The sequence below is a fragment of the Theropithecus gelada genome, chromosome 9 (genome assembly GCF_003255815.1).
Source record: "Theropithecus gelada isolate Dixy chromosome 9, Tgel_1.0, whole genome shotgun sequence".
NCBI lineage: Eukaryota > Metazoa > Chordata > Mammalia > Primates > Cercopithecidae > Theropithecus > Theropithecus gelada.
In genome coordinates, this window is record NC_037677.1 from 116,218,266 (window position 1) to 116,232,765 (window position 14,500).

The 14,500-nt window shown below is 46.4% G+C and overlaps 1 pseudogene; it reads left to right on the forward strand.

Annotated features, from left to right (window-relative positions):
- The first annotated feature begins 1,853 nt into the window (after nucleotides 1–1,853).
- Nucleotides 1,854–2,490, forward strand: LOC112632063 (annotated as a pseudogene).
- The last annotated feature ends 12,010 nt before the right edge of the window (nucleotides 2,491–14,500 follow it).

The following is a 14,500-nucleotide window of genomic DNA, read 5'->3' on the forward strand; positions in this document are numbered from 1 at the left end:
TCATTGCCAATTTTGTGACACCTTTTGGAAAAGGGTAGGGAATTAATTCTGCCATTGACTATAATTCAGCAGGAAGGCAAAGTGAATTCATTCATTTCATAATATTTAATCAACACCAACTTGTATTAAGAATGGAACTAGGTAGGCACGAGGAATGTATATGTGCCCCAAATACCAGCTTATGGCCTAAGGAGAGAGATAGACATTGAACATATACTGCCACTAACAAGTGTCCAGGTGCAACTGTGGCAGCTGCTATGGGGAAGGTAACAGAGCACCTGTGACCCCAAGATTGGTCTCCTGCTTGGGCCTAGCTCCATATGTTTGCTCTTACAAATGTGTTTCCCTACCCAGAAGGCACTTCCTTCTTCCTCCGTCTAGTCAAACTCGACTTTGCTTTGGAATCTTGCTGAAATCTCCAGTTCCTGTTCAAGGTCTCTCTGATTGGAGGCTTCCTTTGGGTAATGTCAGGTATCACCACGAAGATCATGCAATTCATTAGGAGTTATATTAGCCTGGGTTTCCCAGAGAAAAAGAACCAAGAGGATGTGTAAATAGAGAAATCTATTGTAAGGACTTGATTCACGAGATTATGGAGGTGCAAATCCAAAGTCTGCAGGGTTGGTGGGCAAACTAGTGATTTAGGGAAGGGGCAGGGGCAGTCTGCTGGCAGAACTTCTTACCAGGGGAGGTTCGTCTTTGTTCTGTTAAAGACCTTCAACTGATGGGATGAGGCCCACCCATATTATGGAGGTCAATCTGCTTTACTTAAAGTCCACAGATTTTTTTCCCCCTTCATAAATCCTTCATTGGAATCAAAGTCCATGGATTTAAATGTCAATCTTGGGCTGGGCACGGTGGCTCATGTCTGCAATTCCAGCATTTTGAGAGGTTCAAGGCAGGTGGATGGCTTGAACTCAGAGTCTGAGACCAGCCTGGGCCAACATGGTGAAACTCCATCACTACAAAAAAAAAAAATAATAATAACACAAAAATCAGCCAGACATGGTGGCGCATGCTTGTAGTCTCAGCTACTTGGGAGGCTGAGGTGGGAGGATTGATTGAACCCAGCAGGCAGAGGTTGCAGTGAGCCAAGATCACACCATTGCACTCCAGTCTGGATGACAGAGCAAGACCCTGTCTCAAAAAAAAAAAAAAAAAAAAAAAAGAGTCAATAAATGCCATCCAGAAAATGTCCTCACAGAAACATCCAGTGTAATGTTTGACCAAATATCTAGGTACTGTGGCCAATTGGACACATAAAATTAACTATCGCAGAAGCCTTAACGCCCCAACTAGAGTCTACCATTTTAGAAGGCATGGATCAGCTCTTCCATGTCTTTGAAACCTTCCATGGAGCCTAGCTGAAGGATTATTGTCAGGAGGTGTTCAAGAAATCCCTGAAGAGGGCCGGGCGTGGTGGCTCACACCTATAATCCCAGCGCTCTGGGAGGCCGAGGCAGGCGGATCATGAGGTCAGGAGTTTGAGACCAGCCTGATCAACATGGCAAAATCCCGTTTCTGGTAAAAATACAAAAATGAGCTGGGAGTGGTGGTGGGTGCCTGTAATCCCAGGCTACATGGGAGGCTGAGGCAGGAGAATCGCTTGAAACCGGAAGGCAGAGGTTGCAGTGAGCCAAGATCGCACCCCTGCACTCCAGCCTGGGCAACAAGAGTAAAACTCTGTCTCAAAAAAAAAAGAAAAAAAAAAAGAAAAGATGCTCAATTACACTCAACATAATAGAAATTCAAATTAAAAGCATAAGGGGGATATATCAGATTGGCAAAGATCAGAACATTAGCTAACACAGTCTGGCAAGATCGTGGAGCTTCTTTCCAGCCAGCACTGAGCAATGGGCATCTCTCGGGACAACTGGCACAAGTGCCACAAGACTGGGGACAAGAGAAAGCCCTACCACAAGAAGCATAAATATGAGTTGGGGTGTCTGGCTGCCAACACCAAGATTGGCCCCCACCGCATCCACACAGTCCGTGCGCGGGGAGGTAACAAGAAATGTGGTGCCCTGAGGCTGGACATGGGGAATTTCTCCTGGGGTTCAGAGTGTTGTAGTCGCAAAACAAGGATCATTGATGTTGTCTACAATGCATCCAATAACAAGCTGGCCTGTGCCAAGACCCTGGTGAAGAACGGCTTCATGCTCACCGACAGCACACCATACTGCCAGTGATATGAGTCCCACTGTGCGCTGCCCCTGGGCTGCAAGAAGGGAGCCAAGCTGACTCCTGAGGAAGAAAAGACTTTAAACAAAAAACGATCTAAAAAAATTCAGAAGAAATACGATGAAAGGGAAAAGAATGCCAAAATCAGCAGTCTCCTGGAGGAGACTCCAGGAGAAGTTCCAGCAGGGCAAGCTTCTTGCATGCATCACATGAAGGCCGGGACAGTGTGGCCGAGCCCATGGCTATGTGCCAGAGGGCAAGGAGTTGGAGCTCTGTCTCAGGAAAATCAAGGCCCCGAAAGGCAAATAAATCCTCATCCTTTCTGTCTTTGCCCATGGAATAAAGGTGTCTATTGTTCTGTGGCAAAAAAAAAAAAATCATGGGGAACGTGCACTCCGAACACTGCTGGTACGAGGCTGACCTCCTCTGACCTCCTTGGAGACAAATTTGGCAAAATAACTTAAATTTTAAAATGCATTGGCCTGATGACGGAGCACTTCCACTTCCAGGTATTGATAGATCTACTCGTATTTTCATGCAAAATGACCTGTGCACAAGAAAATACATTGCAGGCCAGGCGTGGTGGCTCATGCCTGTAGTCCCAGCACTTTGGGAGGCTGAGGCAGGTGGATCATTTGAGGTCAGGAGCTTGAGACCAGCCTGGCCAATGGCGAAACCCATCTCTACTAAAAATACAAAAAAAAAATGAGCCAGGCATGGTGGTGTATGCTGTAATCCCAGCTACTTGGGAGGCTGAGGCACGAGAATCACTTGAACCCAGGAGGTGGAGGTTGCAGTAAGCCGAGATCATGCCACTGCACTCCAGCCTGGGTGACAGAGTGAGACCCTGTCTGCCTCTCTCTCTCTCTATACACACACACACACACACACACATATACACACACGTATATATATACACACGTGTATATATACACACACGTATATATATACACACATATATATACACACACACGTATATATATATACACACACACACGTATATATATACACACACACACACTCTGCAGCATTGTTTGTAATAACAGAAGATTGGAAACTAAGTATCTATTAATGGGAGACCAGTTCAATAAATTAGAAAGTACTGTACAGTCACTTAAAGGAGTAAAGAGGCTCTGTGTGGAGTGATTTGGAAAATTTCACAGGAACATTGTTAAGCAAAAAGAGGAAGGCAAATGCCAATGTACATGGCTGTCATTTTACAAGTAGGAAGAATGTGCACATATATGTTGGTAAATGAATGGGAGACCCCTGGAAATACACTCAGTAAGCTGGAGGCGTTGCCTCTAGAGCAGGGAACTGGGAAGCTGTAGAGGAAAGGAAGTTTCTTTTTCTTTTTCTTTCTCTTTCTTTTATCTTTTCTTTTCTTTTCTTTTTTTTTTTTTTGGAGACAGAGTCTTGCTCTGTCACCCAAGCTGGAGTGCAGTAGCATGATCTTGGCTCACTGCAAGATCCTGGGTTCAAGTGATTCTTCTGCCTCAGCCTCCTGGGTTCAAGTGATTCTCCTGCCTCAGCCTCCTGGGTTCAAGTGATTCTCCTGCCTCAGCCTCCCAAGGAGCTGGGATTACAGGTGCCTGCCACCAAGCCAGGCTAATTTTTTTTTTTTTTTTTTTTTTTGTATTTTTAGTAGAGATGAGGTTTCACCATGTTGGGCAGGCTGGTCTTGAACTCCTGACCTCAGGTGATCAGCCCACCTCAGCCTCGCAAAGTGCAGGGATTACAGGTGTGAGCCACCAAGTCTGGCCGGGAGGTTTATTTTTCACCGAGTACCCATTACGGGGTAAACTGTGAACCTCCCCCACCCCTGCCACCCACCCCCGCCAAGTTATATGTTGAAGTCCTACCTCAGGACCTCAAAATGTGAGTGTATTTGGAAATAGTGTCATTGCAGATGTAATTAGTTAAGATGAGGTCATGCTGGAGTAGGGTGGGCCCCTAATGTCCTTGTTGAAAAGGGAGAATTTGAGGTTAGGTGCGGTGGCTCATGCCTGTAATCTTAGCACTTTGGGAGGCTGAGACAGGATAATCAGTTGAGCCTAGGAGTTCAAGACCAACTTGGGTAACACAGTGAGACCCCATCTCTATATAAGAAAGAAAAAGAGGCAGCGGGTATGGTGGCTCATGCCTGTAATTCCAACACTTCTGGAGGCCAAGGCGGGTGGATCACCTGAGGTCAGGGGTTTGAGACCAGCCTGGTCAATATGGCAAAATTCTGTCTCTACTAAAAATACAAAAATTAGCCGGGCATGGTGGCAGGTGCCTGTAATCCCAGCTACTGGGGAGGCTGAGGCACAAGAATTGCTTGAATGCGGGAGGCGGAGGTTGCAGTGAGCTGAGATCGCGCCACTGCACTCCAGCCTGGGTGACAGAGTGAGACTCTGTCTCAAAAAAAAAAAAAAAAAAAAAAAAAGAGGAATTTGGACCCAGGCAGGCGTACAGGGAGAATGCCATGTGAAAATGAAAGCAGATTGGGATGATGCCCAGCAAACTACTAGAAGCTAGGTGAGAGGCATGGAACAGCGTTTTCCCTTGCAGCCCTTAGAAGGCACCAACCTTGCTGACACCTTGGCTTGGACTTCTAGAGTCCAGACCTGAGACAATGCATGTCTGTTGTTCTAAGCCACTCATTTCGTGGTACTTTGTCCCAGCAGACCTAGTGAACTAATGCAGTCTCCTTTGGCACCTGGAGTTCTGTATCGTGTGTATATTACTGATTATTGATTTAAAATTCTTTCAACACAAATGTCTCCCTGAAGCCGTCCCAGATTCACTAGGCTGAGTTAGTTGCTCTGCCCTTTCGGCTCCCGCATCATTTTATCTGTATCTCTGCAACAGCATTTACCACGTTGTAATGTAATTTAACTGTACACAGGGTTCTTGAATCCACAAAATCGTTAACTCCTGAGCAGAGAGGCTGAGCCTGTTTCATCCATCATTGTAATCCCAGAGACTGGCATCAAATGCTTGGTGGAGTGAATAAACAAATGGTTAACCAGACATTTTTCACTTCCCTCCTACATTCGTATCATTATTTATTGGTTTTCTTGCTTGACAAGCTATCCATTCATTTATGTTTAGTCAGGGTGATAGAATTGAAACCTGACCTTAAAGAAGTCAGGAATGAAGGAGGCAGCAGGGCCATGTTGTCTCTGGAAGACTCTAGACGAGAATCCTACCTGCCTCTTTCAGCTTCTGGAGGTTGCGGACAATCCTTGGTGCTCCTTGGCTTACAGGTGCATTGCTCCGATCTCTGCCTTCATTGTCACATGGTCCTCTTCCTGTATGTCTGTGTCTCTGTATCAACATTTCCCTCTTTTTATTTTTATTTACTTATTATTTATTTATTGATTTTTGAGACAGAGTCTTCCTCTGTTGCCCAGGCTGAAGTGTAGTGGCGTGATCAAGGCTCACTGCAACCTGCACCTCCAGGGTTCAAGCGATTCTCCTGCCTCAGCCTCCCCAGTAGCTGGGATTACAGGCATGCGCCACCACACCTGGCTAATTTTTTTTTGTATTTTTAGTAGAGATCGGGTTTCACCATGCTGGTCAGGCTGGTCTGGAACTCCTGACCTCAAATGATCCACCCACCTTGGCCTCCCAAAGTGCTGGGATTACAGGCATAAGCCATCGTGCCCGGCCCCTCTTTTTATTTTGTTTTTGAGGCATAGGTCTCGCTGTGTCTCCCAAGCTGGAGGGCAGTGGCATGATACTGGCCCACTGCAACCTCTGCCTCCCGGACTCAAGCTATCCTCCCACCTCAGCCTCCCAAGTAGCTGGGACTACGGGCTTGCACCACCACGCCCAGCTAATGTTTGCTTATTTTGTAGAGACAGGATTTCGACATGTTGCCCAGGCTGCTCTCAAACTCCTGGACTCCAGGGATCTGTCTGCCTTGGCCTCCCAAAGTCCTGGGATTACAGTTATGAACTGGTGACCTCTTGTTATGAGGACACCAGTCATTAGATTAAGGCCCACTCTAATCTAGTATGACCTCATCTTAATTTGATCACATCTGCAAAGTAAGGTCACATTCCGAGGTTGTGGGTGAACTTGCGGTGATACTATTCAATGCAATTCAGCTGTTCAGCTAGGACTCACCTGAAAAAGAGAGGCAGCAAGAGGTGGAGGGCTGTTTTGCCTTGTGGTTAAATACAGGTTGCAGAATCAGCCAGACCTGGCTTCAAATCCTTGTTTTACCTGCTGGTTAGCTATGTGAGTTCAGGCAAGTTATTCAACATCTCCAAGCCTGTTTCCTCAACCACGCAATGGGTTTAATAAAAGCCTGTGCTTCCTAGAGTTGCTGGGTAGATAAATGAGATCAGGACAGCACCTGATATTTAAAAAAAAAAAACAAAACCTGAGTGCCATTACTCTCGCCCGTAATTCCAACACTTTGGGAGGCCAAGGCAGGTGGATCACTTGAGGTCAGCAGTTCGAGACTAGCCTGGCAAACATGGTGAAACCCCATCCCTACTAAAAATACAAAAATTAGCCAGTGTGGTGCCACACACCCATAATCCCAGCTACTCAGGAGGCAGAGGTTGCAGTGAGCTGAGATCCCACCACTGCACTCCAGCCTGGGCAACAGAGTGAGACTCCACCTCAAAAACTAAAAAGTAAAAAATAATTAGCTTTTGATGCTAGAGTCCCCAGTACCACGGTTCCTGCCATTCTTTCAGGGAAGAACGTAGAGAGTTAAATAGCTAAACAGGATGGTTTATGATTAAAGGCCTAGATGCTTGTTCCAGGATATACCTGCCACACAGGGTCAGAGAGCACAGGGTGACTGGGCCCAAGCAGGCACAGACTTTAACTTTTAATAACAGATGCAAAGTTAGTGCTGCAATCTAAACTCTGCAGTGAAGCCATATTGATTTCCCCCTCCACCTCCAGCAGGGCCTATTTATAGAGCTTATCATAGAAGTCTGCACAGTATAACCAAGCCGGATGTCTTGTATCCCCCTCGGTGCTAATATCTACTGCCTGTAGCCCTTCTCTCCCAATGCACTTGACCATCAGGACATTAGAGAGAGGCCATGGCTTCCATCCAGATGGCCCTGGCCTCCTTTTATTTAGGCTGCCCCTAGTGGAAGGGCCTCCCTGAGAGGTCATGGCTAGTGAAGGTGTGCATGACTGCACGTGCTGATCTCTCACAGCATCCCAAAGGCAAACGAAAATGACCTGGGATGACCAGCATTTTGCACAGATCAGGGAGAACTGGCTGTTCTCCTAGGCTGGCTCTTGTGTTCCATTAGAAATGGATTAAATCATCCAGACGCTGAAATCTTGTGGTTGACGTTTTCATTTAAAACTCACCATTATAGCTGGGCTCGAGTCCTCTGTCTGTGACCTGTGCTATGAGTCAGCCAGGCCTGGGCACAGCATTGATAGGGCTGATTTACAATCTTCCACAGCAGTCAGCTGCGGCTCCTGTTTCCTCAGCATTGAGAAAAAGTCATTTGCACAAAGCGTTGTTTCTCAATTCTAGCTTTTTACATTTTTTCCCTTGGTGACAAGTGGGATTAAGCCATTGATTCACTTATCATGTTTGAGTGCCTGGTTAATAGCGTGGGATCCAGCGTCAACTGCCGCAATTCAAATCCCGCCTCCACAAATCAAGAGTCTTGTGTTAATGTCTCCAAACCTTAGTTGCTTCATCTGTAAAAGGAGAATCATAATAACGCCTATCTAGAAGGCTGCTAAGAGGATTGTTCCAGGCTTGGTTCCTCAGGAAGCTGACTATGAGAGGCAGCAAGCTGGACTTTATTACGGAATTCTCCTAGGAGCAACACAGGAAGCAGGACTGCACAGAGGGAGAAGCTGAGCTGTGATGCAGTCCCAAAGAAAGCAGCAGTCAACCCCAGAGGGCGCTCTGGAGCCGGGGTAGCCCGTTAGCCCTATCCTGAGTTGGACCAAAGGGACTGAGCCTCTAAGGCCCTCCTCAGTAGATCAGTCACTGGATGCAGGTTGTCCCTGGAGGGTTGTGTGATCTTGGGCGAGGCAGTTTTCTTCAGCTGCATCAGTCCCCATAAAGCTGAGACTGGGCTTCCTACAGCATCCCCAACAGTAGGTGGAATAAGTCCTTCATCCCTGAAAGTGGATCTGGGCAGCACACATCACAGCCTCTCCCATAAAAATTAAATGCAGTAATCCAAACAAAGCCTTTCACACAGTACCTGGCATGCAGTAAATGTTCAATAAATGGTAGCCATTACAATTATTGTTGCTTTAGTAACTACTGTCTGTCAGGCACCATGCTAGAGGTTGGGGACCCAGTGGTGATTGACAAGTCTGCTCCTGCCCTCACGAAACTCAATCCATGGACAAATTAGACCATCAGACAAGCAATTGCAATGCAGTGCAATTGACAGGGTGGCACGGGATGTATAAGGGAGCATGTTATAAGTAAAATGTTTATTTAGAAACAGAATGCTTGTTCCCTGGTATGGCAAGGAAAAACTGGCATTTAGACAAAAAGTTTTTTTTAGCAAGGCAATTTTACTTTTTGCGGAAAGGGTGCTCCTTGCAAATGGAACAATGGCAAGAGCACACTTGAACAAAGGAGGGAAGTAATTTTTATCCTTTATGCAGTTTGTCTCTGCTACTGTGTCCTGTCTCTATTGGCTGGAGTGGGACCTCACAGTCTAAATTAAATCCGACTGGCTAATAATTTAAAACTTTCTTAAATAGGTGAAAGCAATAGAGAACAAAGGAAATGATGAAGTTGCTTGCGAAAGGACTTAGAAAAGTAACAGTATTTTTAAATAAGGAAGGGGCATAGGCTGCAAGCTGGAACGTGCCTTTGAGTACATCCAGCACAAACATCTTGGTTAAAGTACAAGGACATAGACTGTACTTACTCTTTTTTTTTCTGAGACAGAGTCTTGCTCTGTCTCTCAGGCTGGAGTGCAGTGGCGTGATCTTGGCTCACTGCAAGCTCCGCCTCCCGGGTTCATGCCATTCTCCTGCCTCAGCCTCCAGAGTAGCTGGGACTACAGGCGCCTACCACCACACCCAGCTAATTTTGTTTTTGTATTTTCAGTACAGACGGGTTTTCACCGTGTTAGCCAGGATGGTCTTGATCTCCTGACCTTGTGATCCACCTGCCTTGGCTTCCCAAAGTGCTGGGATTACAGGCGTGAGCCACCGCGCCTGGACGACTGTACTTATTCTTTTATATCTAATAGCTACATACGACAAGGCTTAACAAAGAGTTATTAGCACAAAGCAAGGAGGCTTGAAGGAAGTTAGTCTTTAAAATAAACTATTATTTTTAACATTTATGATTTATCCTTTAACAAGAAGGGAAGCTTTGAAGAGGAAACTTTTTACTTTCTACAGAGCACCTATTGGGTTGGTGCAAAAGTAATCACAGTTTTTGCCATAATAGAAGGGACACATGACTCAGATCAGGAAGATGAAGAAGAGTGATGCCAAAGATAGTACCTGATGATGAAGGGGGGTCAGCCAGGCAAAGAGAGTGGGAGGCCACTGGGTGTTGGAGAGAAGGGCTCTCCAGGTGGAGGAAGCAGGGTGGGCAGAGGCAAGGGCAAGTTGTGTCAGTGCCTGCATGATGTGGTGCAGCAAGGCCAGCCAGAGTGCACACCAGGCTGAGGGGAGAAAGGTCTTGTGTACACCAAGCCAAGGAGTGTGGAGTCAACAGAGAGACATTAAAGAATTCTAGGCAGAGAAGGGGCAAGGCCTGTTTTGTGCTTCAAAGATCGCCCTGGCTACCATGTGGGCAATGAATTGGAGATGAACAAGATTAGAGGCTGGTTTACATGACCAACTGCTTACACACACACACACACACACACACACACACACACACATCCACAAAGATTAGAGGCTGGGGGATCCACCAGGAGGCCGTGTCACGGTCCAGAGAACAGGCAAAGGTGACCTGGACGGGTTGGTGGCACTAAAGACAGATAGGAGTTCACAATCAAGGAATATCTAGGAGGTGGAATCCACAGATTTAAGGATAATTAAATGGGCCAGGCGTGGTGGCTCACACCTGGAATCTCAGCACTTTGGGAGGCCAAGGCAGGCGGATCACCCAAGGTCAGGAGTTCAAGACCAGCCTGGCCAACATGGTGAAACCCTGTCTCTACTAAAAATGCAAAAATTAGCTGGGCATGGTGGCGGGTGCCTGTAATCCCAGCTACTCGGCTGAGGCAGGAGAATCGCCTGAGCCAGGAAGGCAGAGGTTGCAGTGAGCTGAGATCACGCCACTGCACTCCGGCCTGGGAGACAGAACAAGTCTCAAAAAAAAAAAAAAAAAAAAAAAAAAAAAAAGGATAATTACATAGTGAGGGGCAAAAGAAATTTAGGGTTATGCTTAAACTTCTGATCTGGGCAAATGAACTCCAGGAGATCTAAAGAGGGAGTGTCCGAGGGCCTGGAGAAGACAAAAAGCCACCAAGGACCAGACACTATGCTCGGTATTCAACGTGGCTCGAAGCAGCTTCTTCCAGCCAGCTCTCCAAGACTTGTGTCTCTGTTTTAGACAAGCCCTGTGGAAGTCCCTAGTATAGGATAACTGTTCTGTGATGAGCAGGTCTACGCACACCTACCTCCAAAGGCTGAGGAAGCTGAGAAGCTGAAGAAAGTGGTGGACAAATCCAATTTCTCAGAAAGAAACACTTAATAGGGACTTACAAACACAAGCCATGTCCTGGATGGCTGCAAGACAAGATGGCGGATCCCTGCACTGTTACCCTCAAGTCCAAGGGCTTGTATACCATAGAGAATTTGCCACAGGCAGCATTTATAGTAAGTATGTGTTTACAGTAACACCAACATTATTTTGACCTAAGGGTAAGTATGTGAAAATGGAAATTTTAGAGGCATTCCTGGAACTGGGGTTCGTCAGAAGTGAACATGGCAGATGAGCATCCAAGATGGAGCTGCTTTAGCCTCCAGAGCAACTGTCAGAAGCAGCTATGTTAGTCCCAGAATAACCTGCTTCCTCCCTGCTGCTTCTTTCAGGGGAAAAATGGCCAACACCACTTTCAGTGTTTGTTTGCTTATTGAGACACAGTCTCACTCTGTTGCCTAGGCTGGAGTGCAATGGCATGATCTCGGCTCACTGCAAACTCCGCCCCCCAGGTTCCAGCGATTTTCCTGCCCCAGCCTCCTGACTACCTGGGATTATAGGCACCTGCCACCACACCCAACTAATTTTTGTATTTTTAGTACAGACGGAGTTTCTCTATGTTGGCCAGGCTGGTCTTGAACTCCTTACCTCAAGTGATCCGCCCACCTCTGCCTCCCAAAGTGCTGGGATTACAGGCATGAACCACCACACCTGGCCTCTGTGTTTATTTAAACTGTGGTTATTTAAACTGCAGTGGGCCGGGCGCGGTGGCTCAAGCCTGTAATCCCAGCACTTTGGGAGGCCGAGGCGGGTGGATCACGAGGTCAGGAGATCGAGACTATCCTGGCTAACATGGTGAAACCCCGTCTCTACTAAAAATACAAAAAAACTAGCCGGGCGTGGTGGCGGGCGCCTGTAGTCCCAGCTACTTGGAGGCTGAGGCGGGAGAATGGCGTGAACCCGGGAGGTGGAGCTTGCAGTGAGCCGAGATCGCGCCACTGCACTCCAGCCTGGGCGACAGAGCGAGACTCCGTCTCAAAAAAAAAAAAAAAAAAAAAAAAAAAAAAAAAAATAAACTGCAGTGGAAAGCAAAGTGAGCAAGGAAGAAGATATAAATAAAATTTCACTCTGGATTCAATCTTTGATAAACATCAACATTTATTGAATATGGGCTCTGGGTTCAGGGCTGCAGATATAAGGAAGCATAAGACAGGCACTGACTAGGAAATTTGGGGGTCTAGTTCCTTCAACAGTAATATTTCCCATGGGAAATCAGTGCATTGATATTCAGGTTTACACACCAGTCTCTAACATGTTTGGTGACCTGCATCAGTCCCAGAGGCCTAATCACCGCCGGAGTTATTGGACTCCAGAGCCGATAAGCGTACTTTTACAAGTGAGAATCATTCCGTTGGAAATGATAGGCAGTCCTCTCTGGCATTTCCTCCAGGAGTAATCTGAGGGCAGGAAAGGGCAGAGGTATCAACTGGGGTTCGAGGATATTCTCTGATTCCGAGCTGAAAACTAGGCCCAATATTAGTTCAAAGTGTTTCTGGGGAAGGGAATGAGTCAGGGTGCCTAAAAATCTAAAATGTCACCTCCCAAACATTCTCTCTTTCTGGAACACAGTCTGTCTTTCCCAGGGGAATTGAGGTGCTCATTGACGTTTGTTAAATAAAAGTTACAAGAGGTCACTGTTTTGGACTAAGCTCCTGCATTAGGCCTCAACAGACCCGACTAAAAATCAGAAAGGAGTCACTCATGCTAAAGTTCTACACCACCAAACCAAAACCAAGTTGTAATCTGACTTTCTGAGACATCAGGAGAGATGATAGTCTAATTTCCCAAACAAGCTACTTTCGAATGAGGGGTGAGGGCTGGGGGGCGACAGGAGGTGGTTGGGGCACCAACTGCGTGCAGTTGAAAATCCCTGCATAGCTGGGGGAGGTGGCTCGTGCCTGTAATCCCAGCACTTTGGGAAGCTGAGGCAGGTGGATCACTGGAGACCAGGAGTTTCAGACCAGACTGGTCAACATGGCAAAACCCTGTCTCTACTAAAAATACAAAAATTAGCTGGGTGTGGCGGTACACACCTGTAATCCCAGCTACTCGAGAGGCTGAGGCAGGAGAATCACTTGAACCTGGGAGGTGGAGGTTACACTGAGCTGAGATTGCGCCACTGCACTCTAGTCTGGCAGACAGAGCAAGACTCTGTCTCAAAAAAAAAAAAAAAAGAAAAAAGAAAAGAAAAGAAAATCCCTGTAAACTTTTTTGTTTGTTTGTTTGTTTGTTTTTGAATTGGAGTGTGGCTCTGTCGCCCAGGCTGGAGTGCAGTGGAATGATCTTGGACTCACTGCAACCTCCGCCTCCTGGGTTCAAGCGATTCTCCTGCCTCAGCCTCCCAAGCAGCTGGATTACAGGCATCCACCACCACTCCCGGCTCATTTTTAGCAGAGTTGGGGTTTCACCATGTTGGCCAGGCTGGTGTCAAACTCCTGATCTCAAGTGATCCACCGCTTGGCATCCCAAAGTGCTGGGATTACAGGTGTGAGCCACCATGCCCGGCCCCTGCATACTTTTGAATCTCCCAAAACTACCAATAGCCTACTGTTGACCGAAAGCCTTGCCAATAACATGAACGGTCAATTAACACATATGTTGTATGTTATATGTATTATACACTGTATTCTTGCAATAAAGTAAGCTAGAGAAAAGAGCATGTTATTAAGAAAATCATAAGGAAGAGATGTACATTTACTACTCAATAAGTGGAAGTGATCATCATAAACATCTTCGTCCTCATTATCTTCATGTGGAGGCTGAGGAGGGGAAGGAAGAGGAGGGGTTGATTCTGCTGTCTCAGGGGTGGCAGCAGCAGAAGAGGTGGAGGAGATGGAAGGGGAGACAGGAGAGGCAAGCACACTCGGTGTAACTTTTATTGAAAAACATCCATGTACAAGTGGACCTGCTCAGTTCAAACCCATGTTAAGGGTCAATTGTATAGTAATCTGTATGTATGTAACCTGGTGGTGACCAGTCATTTCTCTCTCTTTCTTTTAAAGAGACAGGGTCTTGCTCTGTCGCTTAGGCTGGCATGAAAAGCACAATCACAGCTCATGGCAGCTTCAAACTCCCGGGCTCAAATAAGCCTCCCACCTCAGCCTCCTGAGCAGCTGGGACTACAGGCATAAGCCACTGCACCTGGCTTATTTTTTGTTTTTGTGGAGATGGGGGTCTTACTGTATTGTTCCGGCTGGTCTCAAACTCCTGGACTCAAGAAGTCCTCCAGTTTTGGCCTTCCGAAGTGCTGGGGTTACAGGCATGAGCCATGGTGGCAAGCCCTCATCAGTTATTTTTCTATGATTCTGTCTCGCTGTCCCCTCCTTACAAGGAAAGTAATTTTGAAACAACCAATCCAGTCTTGGTTCTTTGTTTCTGCTTTCTTCAGCCCTTCTCTGTCTATAAAATCAACCTCTTCTGCTCAGCTCATGGGAGCACTTATTCTAATTTAATGGAGGTGTTGCCCAATTCTAGAATCACAAATAAAATTAAGATCTTTAAACTAACAACAAAAGTTAAAAAATCAGAATCAGCAACAACAACAACAGAAAAGATCTTTAAATGTGTTGTAATTTTCTCCTTTGACAGGTTACAAGTGCAATTGAATAAACCAAACAAAAAATGTCATGGTTAGGTTCGGTC